The sequence below is a fragment of the Neolamprologus multifasciatus genome, chromosome 15, assembly GCF_963576455.1.
Source record: "Neolamprologus multifasciatus chromosome 15, fNeoMul1.2, whole genome shotgun sequence".
NCBI lineage: Eukaryota > Metazoa > Chordata > Actinopteri > Cichliformes > Cichlidae > Neolamprologus > Neolamprologus multifasciatus.
The window spans coordinates 12,000,271-12,012,793 of NC_140453.1; the positions used below are offsets into that span (position 1 = coordinate 12,000,271).

Sequence of the window (12,523 nt, forward strand, 5' to 3'; positions counted from 1 at the left end):
CGGGGCTCGAACCGGCAACCTTCCGATTACAAGGCGAACTCCCAACTCTTGAGCCACGATCGCCCCGTTATTTCCATTATAGTTTCTACAATGGAAATGCAAAACTCAGCCATGCCATCTGTTTCTGCTTTATTCTCTCTTGAAAAGTGAATTTCAGCTTGAGTGATGCCGGGCCTCAGGAAACCGAAACATTCTGTATTTATGTGCAACTCTTTCATAGTGTCACACAGTCTTTTTAATTGTTAATGTATTTGCAATTCCCCATATGAGGAATGTAGCATAGAAGTGTGTGATATTTCCAAAAAGATGGATGCGTCCGAGAACTCATTGCCGTTACGGTGGTGTGATCCCATCACAAGATGGTCTCTAGTTTCTTGTGCATTCAAGCACAAGATAGTCTGACTTGGGGGATAAACAGAAGTAGAATCCCATCATTTATACAGCCCACAAGTTGCTGTGCAATGTAACCAGGGTAGGATTTACTGTGGGAGGATCTATTCATGGCCAATAACCAAGGGAGCTCCAAGCTACTTGTCTGAAGATGTAGATAAAGAATGTGACCTAGCTATGACTGCAGCAGTGCATGAACACACACACACACACACACACACACGCATACCGCAGTCAAAGAAAGAATTGAAACAATGTCCACTCCAGCCAACCATGACGAGCCTGACAGGTAATCTCGGGAGAGCAAAGAAAGGGCCATTCAATATGGCTCTGCACTGAAACTTTGTGTAAATATGAAGATGAGAAATAAATTTGGTCACGTTGGTATAAAGGAGACCCAAAGGCTTCGGTGAGCATGGAGACCCTCAATCCTGCATCACCCTACAGAGATAGGCACAATAAAATGTCTTTTCTGTAAGTCATTGTAAGAAACTTGTGTTATTATTCATGTATTATTATTTATTTACTACTTAGTCATTAGTTACACTGAGTTAGACCCCTGTTTTATCATCAGAACTGCTTTAATTTTTCATGGCATTGATTCAGCGATATGCTGTGGTGGTCTCAGGTTTCACCACATCGCAAAGATGCTCTATTGGATTGAGATCTGGTGACTGTGGAGGCCAGCAGAGTACAGTGAAGTCATTGTCATGTCCAGGAAACCAGTCTGAGAAAATTTGTGACATGGTGTGTTATCTTGCTGGAAACAGCATTTAGAATATGGGTACACTGTAGTCAAAAAAGGATGGAGATGTCAGCCACGACACTCGGGTAGGCTGTGGTATTTAAGGGCCCTGTGTGTGTCGAGAAAATATCCCCCACACTGTTACACAACCACCACCAGCAGCCTGAATTGTACATACACATAGGTAAACATGCTTTCATATTTTGTAAACCAAATTCTGACACTTCCTTCTGAACGTGGCAGCAGACATTAAGACTCCACAGGCATGGCAACATTTTCCAATCATCAACTTTGCTGATCCCGTGTTTATTGTAGCCTCGGTTTCCTGCTCTTTGCTCATAGCCCGTGTGCTTCAAGGTACCCTGTGTTGTGCTGTTGTGCTGTTTTAAGCATTCAGAGATGCTCTTCAGCATACCTTGGCTATAACAAGTTGTTATTTGAGTTACTGTTGCCTTCCTATCAGTTCAAAGCAGCCTGGTATTTTTGACCTCTGGAATCAACAAGGTATTCTCAGCCAGTAGCCCACTACTCACTGGCCAGTTTCTTTTATTTTTTTCTCTCTGTAAATCCTATAAATTGCTGAAATCCCAGCAGATCAGAACCTGTCATGTTCAAAGCCACTTAAATCACCTTTCTTCTCCATTTTGATGCTTTGTTTGAACTTCAGCAGGTCATCGTCACCATGTCTCTATGTGATTGGCTGATAAGGTATTTGCATTAACGGACACTTGAGCGGGTGCCTAATGAAGTGGGTAATCTTTAGATACATATTTCTATCTAAGGTTTGCTCTTAATTCAACACCTTCCACAGAATGCGATTCAAATGAGCGCATGGCAGCACATGGAAAAACTACATTTTACAGCAATTTTATAACTTATTTCCTGTCCTCTTTTTAAGAAGTAAGCTTGCACACACGCTTTCCAAATCTCAGCATCAGGTTATTACACAGAAATCCCACCTGTAAAATCAAAATTTGCACAGAAACAAGATCCATTTTAAATTAGCAATTATTTCCTCGTGCATGTGTTGGATGCCGGTGTTAATTCACCCGAGGCCCATGCTCTACCCCGTGATTAGACGGGAACAGTGAGATATTATTCTGAATTACAGACCTCAGCGTGCAGTATATTTTTCTCCAACACAAACAAAAACACTATTCTCCATTGTTGTGAAATGAAGCAGGAAAAATGACAATAATTCGTTATTTTTATGTAGCTTTCAGCACTCATAACCACACACACATGGGTGTAGAAAACACAGCACAGGTCTACCTGCTCATGTATAATAAACCCACATATTACACTCACAAAGAAAGAAAAGCTCAGCAATGACTAATTAGTTCACGGGCGCCCCTGTACTGGAGAGGAATCAATTACGTTTGCGATGCAGATGTGCAACATCAATTTATCTTCTCACAGCGAAATGGGCAGTAAAGAGGCCCGAGCCCATCACATTAGCATGAAACAGTTGTCGACAAAAACACTGAAATAAAGCAGCGGGCTCCCAGGCATCCCAGCGCACAACACACACTGGGGTTAGTCCCGTGCTATTCAACAGCTTGGCTGGAAAACAAAACAGCAAAGTGTGCAGGTTTTTACATCACAGTGGACACCAACACAAATACACGGGCGGAGGCAGCACCTGAAATGTACTCGACTTCATCAGGGGAACCAGAGGAAAAACTATTTGTCTTTTGGTGGCAGCTGCCAAGAGGGAAACAGTGGAGGTGCTATATGTTTGTGTGTGACAATTCACCCTGAATTTAATTACAACCACGTGTAATTGTGTGTCTGTGTGTGCGTGCAAATACGTGGATTTCTTGGGCTCTTTTTCAATGCGTCTCCCCTCAGAAAGCAATCGGGAGAATATTGGACCGAATACGAAATGGCCTAAAATATTATCTGCAAACAGCCGGTGGTTCCCTTCTAACAAAAGCCATTCTCTCCATCCCAGAATATTAGCCGTTGCCGTGGCAATCTTCTCTGACAGACCCTGTCATTGGCTGGATTAGTGAAGATCAGTGTTAGCTGCCGGTGTGACTGAATTCACCTGGGCTTTCTGATACTTTCTGTTGTCTTTGGTAAACAGTAGTTTAGCAGAGTGTCAGGCGGGGAGATAATCCTCCACACGGGGAGGGATTAGCCCCAAATCAATAATGACCCCACACTGTGAGCATGTTAAGGCGACTGGCATCTCCCTTTCCTGAGCTGTCCGGGTGCAATTGCCCAGGTTTTGTTTTGGAAATCAGGGGGAGTAATTAGCTTTCGGGACAGGGAGGTAAATCTGTGGATTATTATGTAACAATTGAGGAGATTACTAACAGAAGAGCTCACATTCTCTGACACCAAAATTTGTGCAGTAAATTGGTTTTCTTCTATTTGAAGTGAAATGTACAGATTTGCTGTTATCTAAAAAATTAATGCTTTCAGGTGATGCGTGCCCTGTTTTTGTTAAGTGAAGCAAAAGCATTCACATTTACTCAACACAAAACCTCTACGGCCAAGTCTTTCATGCCAACTAATCGATGAACTTGTCAGTCAAAAACTCTCCTCTTGCATCAGAGGAGTAGCTGTCCACATGTGGAGGCTTTTCCACTCAGGAGAATCACCTGTAAGCACCAGAAAAAGGAGGGGAAAAGATACCCACAAAAAAGGAAAGCACAGAGGAGTTTATCGTGTTTAAGGCAAAGGAGACCAACACAAATAACATCTACATTAGATAACTCCGCATGTAAAATTTAAGGTTCATATTCACTGATAAACATTTGGGTTTTTTGTTATTTGGACTATTTCAAGTAAGATTTCAAATTTGTTGATACCTTGTTTGGTCGGGGCAGTGTGAATATTTAATGGCTCTTAAAATTTTATGAAAACACTATCAGCTACTTGGATCGCAATTTGCTTTCGACCACTGAAAAACAAAAAAATAACTGCTATTACTTTTGGTGCCAGTGGAGTAAGGCAGTTTACATCCCATCTGGGAGCCTCGATGTTCACTTTTCAACGGCTAGAATTAGGCACCAAAAACTACTTGATTAGGTTCATAAGAGCTGCATGGTCAGCTGTAGGTAAAGGTTTTGGATAACACAGGCTGTGCGCATGGAAAATGTTTGTCCAGAGCATTTAAATGTGATGCCAAGGGGTCCTTGGGAAGCATCTATATGTGAAAGCTGGAAATGAACGATCCACCTCACTGGTGCCCGTATCCCCATGTGTCACAGCACACCTTGTGGGTATCTGTGAGAGACACCAATGGTTTTTGACAAAATGTCAGAATGGGACGCCCTGGGAATGAGAACGGGCCAGCCTAGCACACTGAGATATTACCGTCAGCATTTTGTTTCTGCACGTAAGAGCGAAAGGAAGGCAGGAAGACAATACGAGCAAGAGAAAGGCAGAAAAGAGAGTTATCGGATACATGGGAGATTAACACAATTTCAGCATCAGTGTTGCGAGTGAAGGGAAGCAAAAGCAAGGAGAACGGAGAGAGAGAGAGAGAGAGTCATTCTCTGTAGGGGATGGACATGCACCATTAGGTGATTGCTGCAATGTTTCCCTTAGACAACAAGATTTGAATGCAGGCCCTGTGGATGCATTGCATTCTGGAGACCAAATAAGACTGCCTCTATGCAGAGACGCATGCACGGTCAGATGACGGCGCCGGCACTTTCTCTTTTCCTCTCCGAGTCTCCGACAAACGCACAGTCACGCTCCCTCAAGGTCAAAAACAACCGTTGTTTCCCTCCTGCTGTGCCAGCGGCGTTTCTTCCGCACGCTGTAATAATTAACGATTAACCTTTAATCGACAATGCTTGTCAGAGCTCAAACTTAACATGTCCATTAGTTTCATGTCAGAGCACGTCCGATATTAGCATCCCACACAGACACACGCACACACGCACGCTTAATATCACACATAATCCAAGATACACAAAGTCTGACCTTCTAGCTATTGAACAGATGATTAACCTTTATGCTCATTTAGCCTTTGGTTCGCTTCATTACTTGATGAAATTTTAATTACAAAGCTGAAATTATGTTCCGAGAGCCCTCCCTAGAAATCTGTATCGAAGTTCTCCATGAAGACTTTCAGCTAATGTGCAAATTGAATCCAGCCACACATTTTTTTTTCTTAGCTCCTACGAGGGAACTAAAAAATTTTGAGTTTAAATTAAAAATCTCCTGGAAGGGGAACCAGGAACACCTTTTTTCCTTCAGTATTTGTCTTTTTTTTGGTATTACTCCCAAGGCTATAAGTTGTACCCACATTAAACAGCTCTTCAAACCTCAGCTGCTTTAAGCTCCGGCGCTTGACAAGGAACTCTCTGAAGCAGATGTTGCTGTCAATTATTAATGCAAAGGATGAACACATATCTTCTACTCATACAACCCCAAAGCTATAGAGTTCCACGTAAACAACCTTCAGGCTGACAGATGCGCACAACTTAACAAAGCTCCCACATCAAAGCTCATATAAACCAATACCACTGTGTCTGTCTATATATTAATTTAACACTAGTGGATTCGCACGAGGCCGCGCTGCAGATCTCCGAGGAGTAAAAAGGTTTTTCTTCTGTTTTCCTGTTTTGCTCCACTTCTGCACTTTTGCTCGTCCCTCATCAGCAGAAACCAGAAAATACAAGGTTGGCAGCTTCGGTTCAGGCGATGCCAGTTCACAGCTTCTATTGTTCACCTGCGGATTTGTGAACAAAAAAAAACAAAAACAAGGTGTTGTGTTGTGTCATTCCAGGCCCCTTACTATGAAAGGATAACCTGCTTTCCAACCGCAATCTAAGCTGGATTTCCAGCTAAATTCTCATTGCGACTACAGCAACGGAAAGAGGTTACGATGGGCCCTAAGCTGGATTGGTTTCAGTTTCACTTCACATGGTAAAGAAGAAAGAGGGGAGGGGAGGGAAAAGTGGGGCAACGCTTTCCCTGGCAAGCCTGTCATCCATGAATAATGGAATACAGACATGTAGAGGGAGCAGGGGGTGAAACTGAGAAACTGGTATTGCAGCCATGAGGCTTTGGTTTTATTTTGAGGGCTGTCATGCTGCAGCTTCTCCCCTGATTCTTGTAATGAGAGTTGGGGAAATTTGTAGTGGAGTGGAAGCAAGTGTTAGGGCTGTCCACAACTTCACCATAACTTCTCTGAGGTGTAAATCTATTGTGCAGTATTGATTTGCTGAGGTCGTGGACTTATAAAGTGCACAGTGTTAGCCCCAAAAAAACAATTTCATGTAAAAGCTGCCGCGAGCCCGATTCAGAGTCAGAACTTTCTTTGGCACATTTATTCAACTGGTCATTAATGTAAATATCCAATCAGCCAATTACATGGCAGCAACTCAATACATTGAGGTGGTTTATGTAGACATGGTCAAGACGACCTGCTGAAGTTCAAAAGAGCATCAGAATGGGGAAGAACGGTGATTTAAGCGACTTTGAATGTGACGAGGTTGCTGGTGCCAGACGGGTCTGAGTATTTCAGAAACGGCTGGGATTTTCCTGAACAACCAGCTGTGGGATTTACAGGTCTAAAAAAAATGAAAATATCCAGTGAGGAGAAAATGCTTTGCTGCCAGTGGTTAGAGGAGTATGGCCAGACTGCTTGGAGCTACACTATATTGCCAAAAGTATTCACTCACCCATCCAAAGCATTGAATTGTTCCAATCACTTCCATGGACACAGGTGTATAGAATCAAGCACCCGGGCAAGTCCAGTTGTGAAATTTCCTCATTACTATAACAGTATTATATACTACGGAGCCCCGCAGGGGACACGGGAGAAAGAAAAATTAAGACTGACTTTTACGAGATCTCGCAAAACAAACTCGGGATCTCGCAAAACTTTTGCGAGATCTTGCAAAAGTTGAATTCCAACAATGGCGGCAGCTACTTAGTTGTAATATTACTCTTTCTGGGTCACAAAATACACTTTTAAGATATTTTGAGGCGTGAATGTAGTTGTGTAAGCGTCAAATATCTGCTTGGTTTACAAGACATCACATATTTGCAAAAATGCTCCAACGTTTTCGGAGATGTATGAAACTTTTGCGAGATCTCGCAAAATTTTTGCGAAAGTCCGTCTTAATTTTTTCTCCCATGTCCCCTGCGGGGCTCCGTAATTATAAGAGTGGAAGCGACTGGGAATGACTGCAACCCAGCCACGAAGTAGAAGGCCACATTAAAAACAGAGTGGGGGATTTTCTTCATTTCTGTGACTCAGAATTTCCTGAAAAAAAGTATTCTGTGTTTTATTTTGCAGTATTGTGAAATACAGCTATTTCCCATACATTTTGCAATGTTATCTGCAATTATTTTTTAAATTAAATATGGGACTTAATAAGACTTCTTTAATTTTTTTGTAAAAAAATATATATTTTAACTAGACAATTAACTAGACTTGGCTTCACAAAATGTGAAAAAGTGTGCTAAAAGTGGGTCAACAGACAATTTTTTGAACAGCAGAACACTTGTATATATTCAAAAGGTATTTGATTTGAGGTTCACAGCAATTGTTATTTATATTTTTGGTGAATCAGAGATGCATGATGGAATGACCCGAAAGATTGTCTTAAAACATCGTTTTAATTGTGTTATAAAGGTCATTTGTTCATTTGAAGGAAACTGTACCATAAACCACAGTTAAAAAAGAGCAAGGTCAAATGGTCAAATGATCCGTCATAGCCTGGATGATGTTTGCAGAGTTTGTAGACAGTAATTCCTCAACACTTTGCTCACATACAGGTTGAGATATGCTATTTCATTATTCAAACCCAGAAGCCTTATACTGAAAAAAGCCCTGGTAAACCACCACTAGCTCTGAATTTTCCATCATCAAACACTCAAACCTTGTTAAGACAGTATTTTTTGGACTATTACGAAATAATTATGCTGTAAAATAAATTAAATTGCATCATTATTTACTACTTTTAGTAGCTCATTAAGCTTACTTAGAACATAATTTGCAACCGACTGCATTACGCTACACACATTACTATACTATAGTAGCAGTATCATGTTTGTATTTTCACTCCTTTTCTCATCGTTAAATTCTATGACGTAAAGTCCAGATCTACCGAGAAGTATTTTGTATGTGAATGTGGGTTAATATCCATTGAACTGAATAGAGTGATTCACCCTGGCAATACAGAATAGCAAGTGTGGCTGCAGACAAATGGCAGGATCACCTCTAAGTAGAAATGCCCCCCAAAAAACCAAAACACCGAAGGTCGGTCGGCGTCGGTAGCTCACGGACTGATGAAAGCATTACTCATCCCCAGAAAGAAAACACAGTGCCACACACACACCCTAATACAAAGATGAACCACAAGTAATTTGGTATTCAGTTATTCATAAAAGAACTGATTAAAATGGGCTGAATCAGAGACGGCTGCCACCAGCTGCCAGCTTGATTCTGTCTTTCTCTTAAGCTTCGGTTACTTTATGATCTCTGCTTACGTTGAAGAATCATTGCCAGTGTCCTTCCTGTATGTCTTTTTCTTCAGTTTTCTCAGAGTTTGTTTTTACTTTAACAGTCTCGTCCTTTTATTGCTGTAGATGGGAAAAGTTGTAACCCAACAGCTTTGTCTGTAGGTTTGTCACAGGAGCTTATTGAGAAACTGGATTGCAAGTAGTTAAAATGTAAAAGGAAAAAAAAGGAAAATTGCAGCTTTGAGGTTTTTTGTAAATACACACACACTCTCTCTCTCTCGTTAGTGACAAGTCGGATGAGCACATCTCTTACAAGCTCCTACCTACATAATTCACTGACATCTCCCTTGTTCCTCGGCTGGTAGCGTAGTTACCTGTTCCTTTGACGTGTGACAGCTCCCTCTCCTCACATCAGCCTGGATGCTGAATTTGACAGGCTCTTTAAAAGCTTCAGTGAATTGCGTTCTGATCATTAGCTCCCCATTTGTCATAAAGAGCATGCATATTATTTAAAAAAGAAAAAAAGAAGCTGTATGTGATGAAGCTTCCTCTCTGTGGAGCAACTTTTTTGCAGTTGTTGGCAAAGCGGATACATTGAGCTGCTACAAGGTCTGTTAATTTTCACATAAATGGCTTTCACGAGTCCATGGGTTTGCACTGTCAAAGCTTTATCACGCTTTCAGGGCTTAATCATCATCAACTGTTGAAGGTAATTAAGGAGCAATTTCCCTGTCTATTTACTTACTCTTTGGGCAGACGTGATAGGCTAAAGAAAAACTCCTGCAGTGGGAGGACCAGGAGCCTGTGTTATGTTAGGATCACTGCAAATCAATAGTTCAGCTTTATTCACTGGTAAGATTTTTATTTTATCCAGAGGGGGATGGTGTCTTCGAGAACGTCACTCAGCAGAAGGGCATATTGAATAAATTTTGTTACATCCTCAGTTCATCACCCCAGATGAACACCTACAAGTGTATTATTATTATTATAGTCTGGTCTCTCCCTTTGAATATACAGTAAAGATCATTGAGGTGACTGTTGTTCTGATTTGGCGCTAAAAAAAATAAAACTGAATTTAACTGAATTAAACTGGAGATTCTGGACCGATGTATTAGACAAACATCATCAAATTACCAGTTGAGGGAATATCTTTTGGAATATATTCCATCTCTCCAATAGAATTCCAGAGACTTGTATGGGAAGTGCACTGGCAGCTGTTCTGGCCCAGCACCTCACTCCCGTTAGTCAGACTAGGGAAAACAGTGCTTGGAGACAGATGCATGGTCAAAATTCCTGCAGCTGTTATACTGAATATAACCAGGATGCAACCAGTTGAGCTGAGTCTGCTTTTGCTAAGAAACACCAAGTGTGCCGGTATTTATGATCTGTATGAAAATCCCAATTATTCTTGGATTAGTTGGTAACATCCTGACAGTGTGGGTATACAGTGGGGCAAAAAAGTATTTAGTCAGCCACCAATTGTGCAAGTTCCCCCACTTAAAATGATGACAGAGGTCAGTAATTTGCACCAGAGGTACACTTCAACTGTGAGAGACAGAATGTGAAAGGAAAAAAAAAAAAAAAAAAAAAAAAAAAAAAAAAAAAAAAAAAAAAAAATCCATGAATTCACATGGTAGGATTTGTAAAGAATTTATTCGTAAATCAGGGTGGAAAATAAGTATTTGGTCAATAACAAAAATACAACTCAATACTTTGTAACATAACCTTTGTTGGCAATAACAGAGGTCAAACGTTTACTATAGGTCTTTACCAGGTTTGCACACACAGTAGCTGGTATTTTGGCCCATTCCTCCATGCAGATCTTCTCAAGAGCAGTGATGTTTTGGGGCTGTCGCCGAGCAACACGGACTTTCAACTCCCGCCACAGATTTTCTATGGGGTTGAGGTCTGGAGACTGGCTAGGCCACTCCAGGACTTTCAAATGCTTCTTACGGAGCCACTCCTTTGTTGCCCGGGCGGTGTGTTTTGGATCATGTCATGTTGGAAGACCCAGCCTCGTTTCATCTTCAAAGTTCTCACTGATGGAAGGAGGTTTTGGCTCAAAATCTCGCGATACTTGGCCCCATTCATTCTGTCCTTAACACGGATCAGTCGTCCTGTCCCCTTGGCAGAAAAACAGCCCCATAGCATGATGTTTCCACCCCTATGCTTCACAGTAGGTATGGTGTTCTTGGGATGCAACTCAGTATTCTTCTTCCTCCAAACACGACGAGTTGAGTTTATACCAAAAAGTTCTACTTTGGTTTCATCTGACCACATGACATTCTCCCAATCCTCTGCTGTATCATCCATGTGCTCTCTGGCAAACTTCAGACGGGCCTGGACATGCACTGGCTTCAGCAGCGGAACACGTCTGGCACTGCGGGATTTGATTCCCTGCCGTTGTAGTGTGTTACTGATGGTGACCTTTGTTACTTTGGTCCCAGCTCTCTGCAGGTCATTCACCAGGTCCCCCCGTGTGGTTCTGGGATCTTTGCTCACCGTTCTCATGATCATTTTGACCCCACGGGATGAGATCTTGCGTGGAGCCCCAGATCGAGGGAGATTATCAGTGGTCTTGTATGTCTTCCATTTTCTGATGATTGCTCCCACAGTTGATTTTTTCACACCAAGCTGCTTGCCTATTGTAGATTCACTCTTCCCAGTCTGGTGCAGGTCTACAATTCTTTTCCTGGTGTCCTTCGAAAGCTCTTTGGTCTTGGCCATGGCGGAGTTTGGAGTCTGACTGGTTGAGGCTGTGGACAGGTGTCTTTTATACAGATGATGAGGTCAAACAGGTGCCATTCATACAGGTAACGAGTGGGGGACAGAAAAGCTTCTTACAGAAGACGTTACAGGTCTGTGAGAGCCAGGGATTTTCCTTGTTTGAGGTGACCAAATACTTATTTTCCACCCTGATTTACGAATAAATTCTTTACAAATCCTACCATGTGAATTCATGGATTTTTTTTTCACATTCTGTCTCTCACAGTTGAAGTGTACCTCTGGTGCAAATTACTGACCTCTGTCATCATTTTAAGTGGGGGAACTTGCACAATCGGTGGCTGACTAAATACTTTTTTGCCCCACTGTATGTATAATATTATACAATAACCCACAATACAGGGTATAGTTAAAAAAAACAAACCTTCTCTCCCTGCAGTGCATCTTCACTGTGCTGATACATTCAAACATCTGTCAGCTGCAGCTGTCAATCACCTCTGTCTGCTCTACTGTTGAAAAGTTTCCACAGTTGGGAAGTCAAGTTTATTCAGTGGAATAGTTAACAGGCAAACATCAATTATGAATGTGATGTTAATCCAGGCATCCATCCTGAATTGGATAAGTGGAAGAGGATGGATGGATGTTAATTGGCAGGAACAGATTTTGTACTGAGAAAAGGGATCTGATCTTGAACTAGAAGGTCACGCCAAGGACAAAGCCACGCTGTGTAATTCTGAATAAATTAGTCCGGATCCGCAACAAATTCCTCATTTGCTCTTGCCCCACTTCTACAACGTGATTCATGAAACTTGCCTTTGTAGTTTTGGGTAATTTCTGTGACAGACATACAAATGACACCTCCTCGCCTCAGCTCCCGCCACGCCGGAAGAAATATTAATGTCTACAGCAGATAAAAGAAAGCTGAGCTGTCGTGCTGTGCTGTGTGGACTTTATCATCTGATGTGACTGCATCATCACACTGAGCTTATTTCCAGAGCTTCCATAATGCACGAACCATAGGTGTTACCAGTGACAATGGCTGGATAGATAGATGTGGAGTGTAAGCCAGCGGAAAAGGGAGTCAGCATGGACTCTGCATAGAGTTCTGCCGTCATTATTTTTTATTATACACTAGTAGATAATCGTATCCGACTGCAACATGGTGGTAAACAGCGATTGCCCCAGCCTAACCTCCATCCGTGTCCCTTGCTGTTATCTGCATGTTTT

The 12,523-nt window shown here is 41.8% G+C and overlaps 1 long non-coding RNA gene across 1 annotated transcript in view; it reads right to left on the reverse strand.

The window, feature by feature from the left end:
- The window catches only part of LOC146501676 (uncharacterized), a 28,625-nt gene extending 18,614 nt beyond the window's left edge, over positions 1-10,011 (reverse strand). The window contains exon 1 of the long non-coding RNA XR_014869357.1: positions 90-10,011. This is a non-coding gene — a long non-coding RNA (uncharacterized LOC146501676). The remainder of the gene's footprint in view (positions 1-89) is intronic.
- Between the last annotated feature and the right edge of the window lie 2,512 nt (positions 10,012-12,523).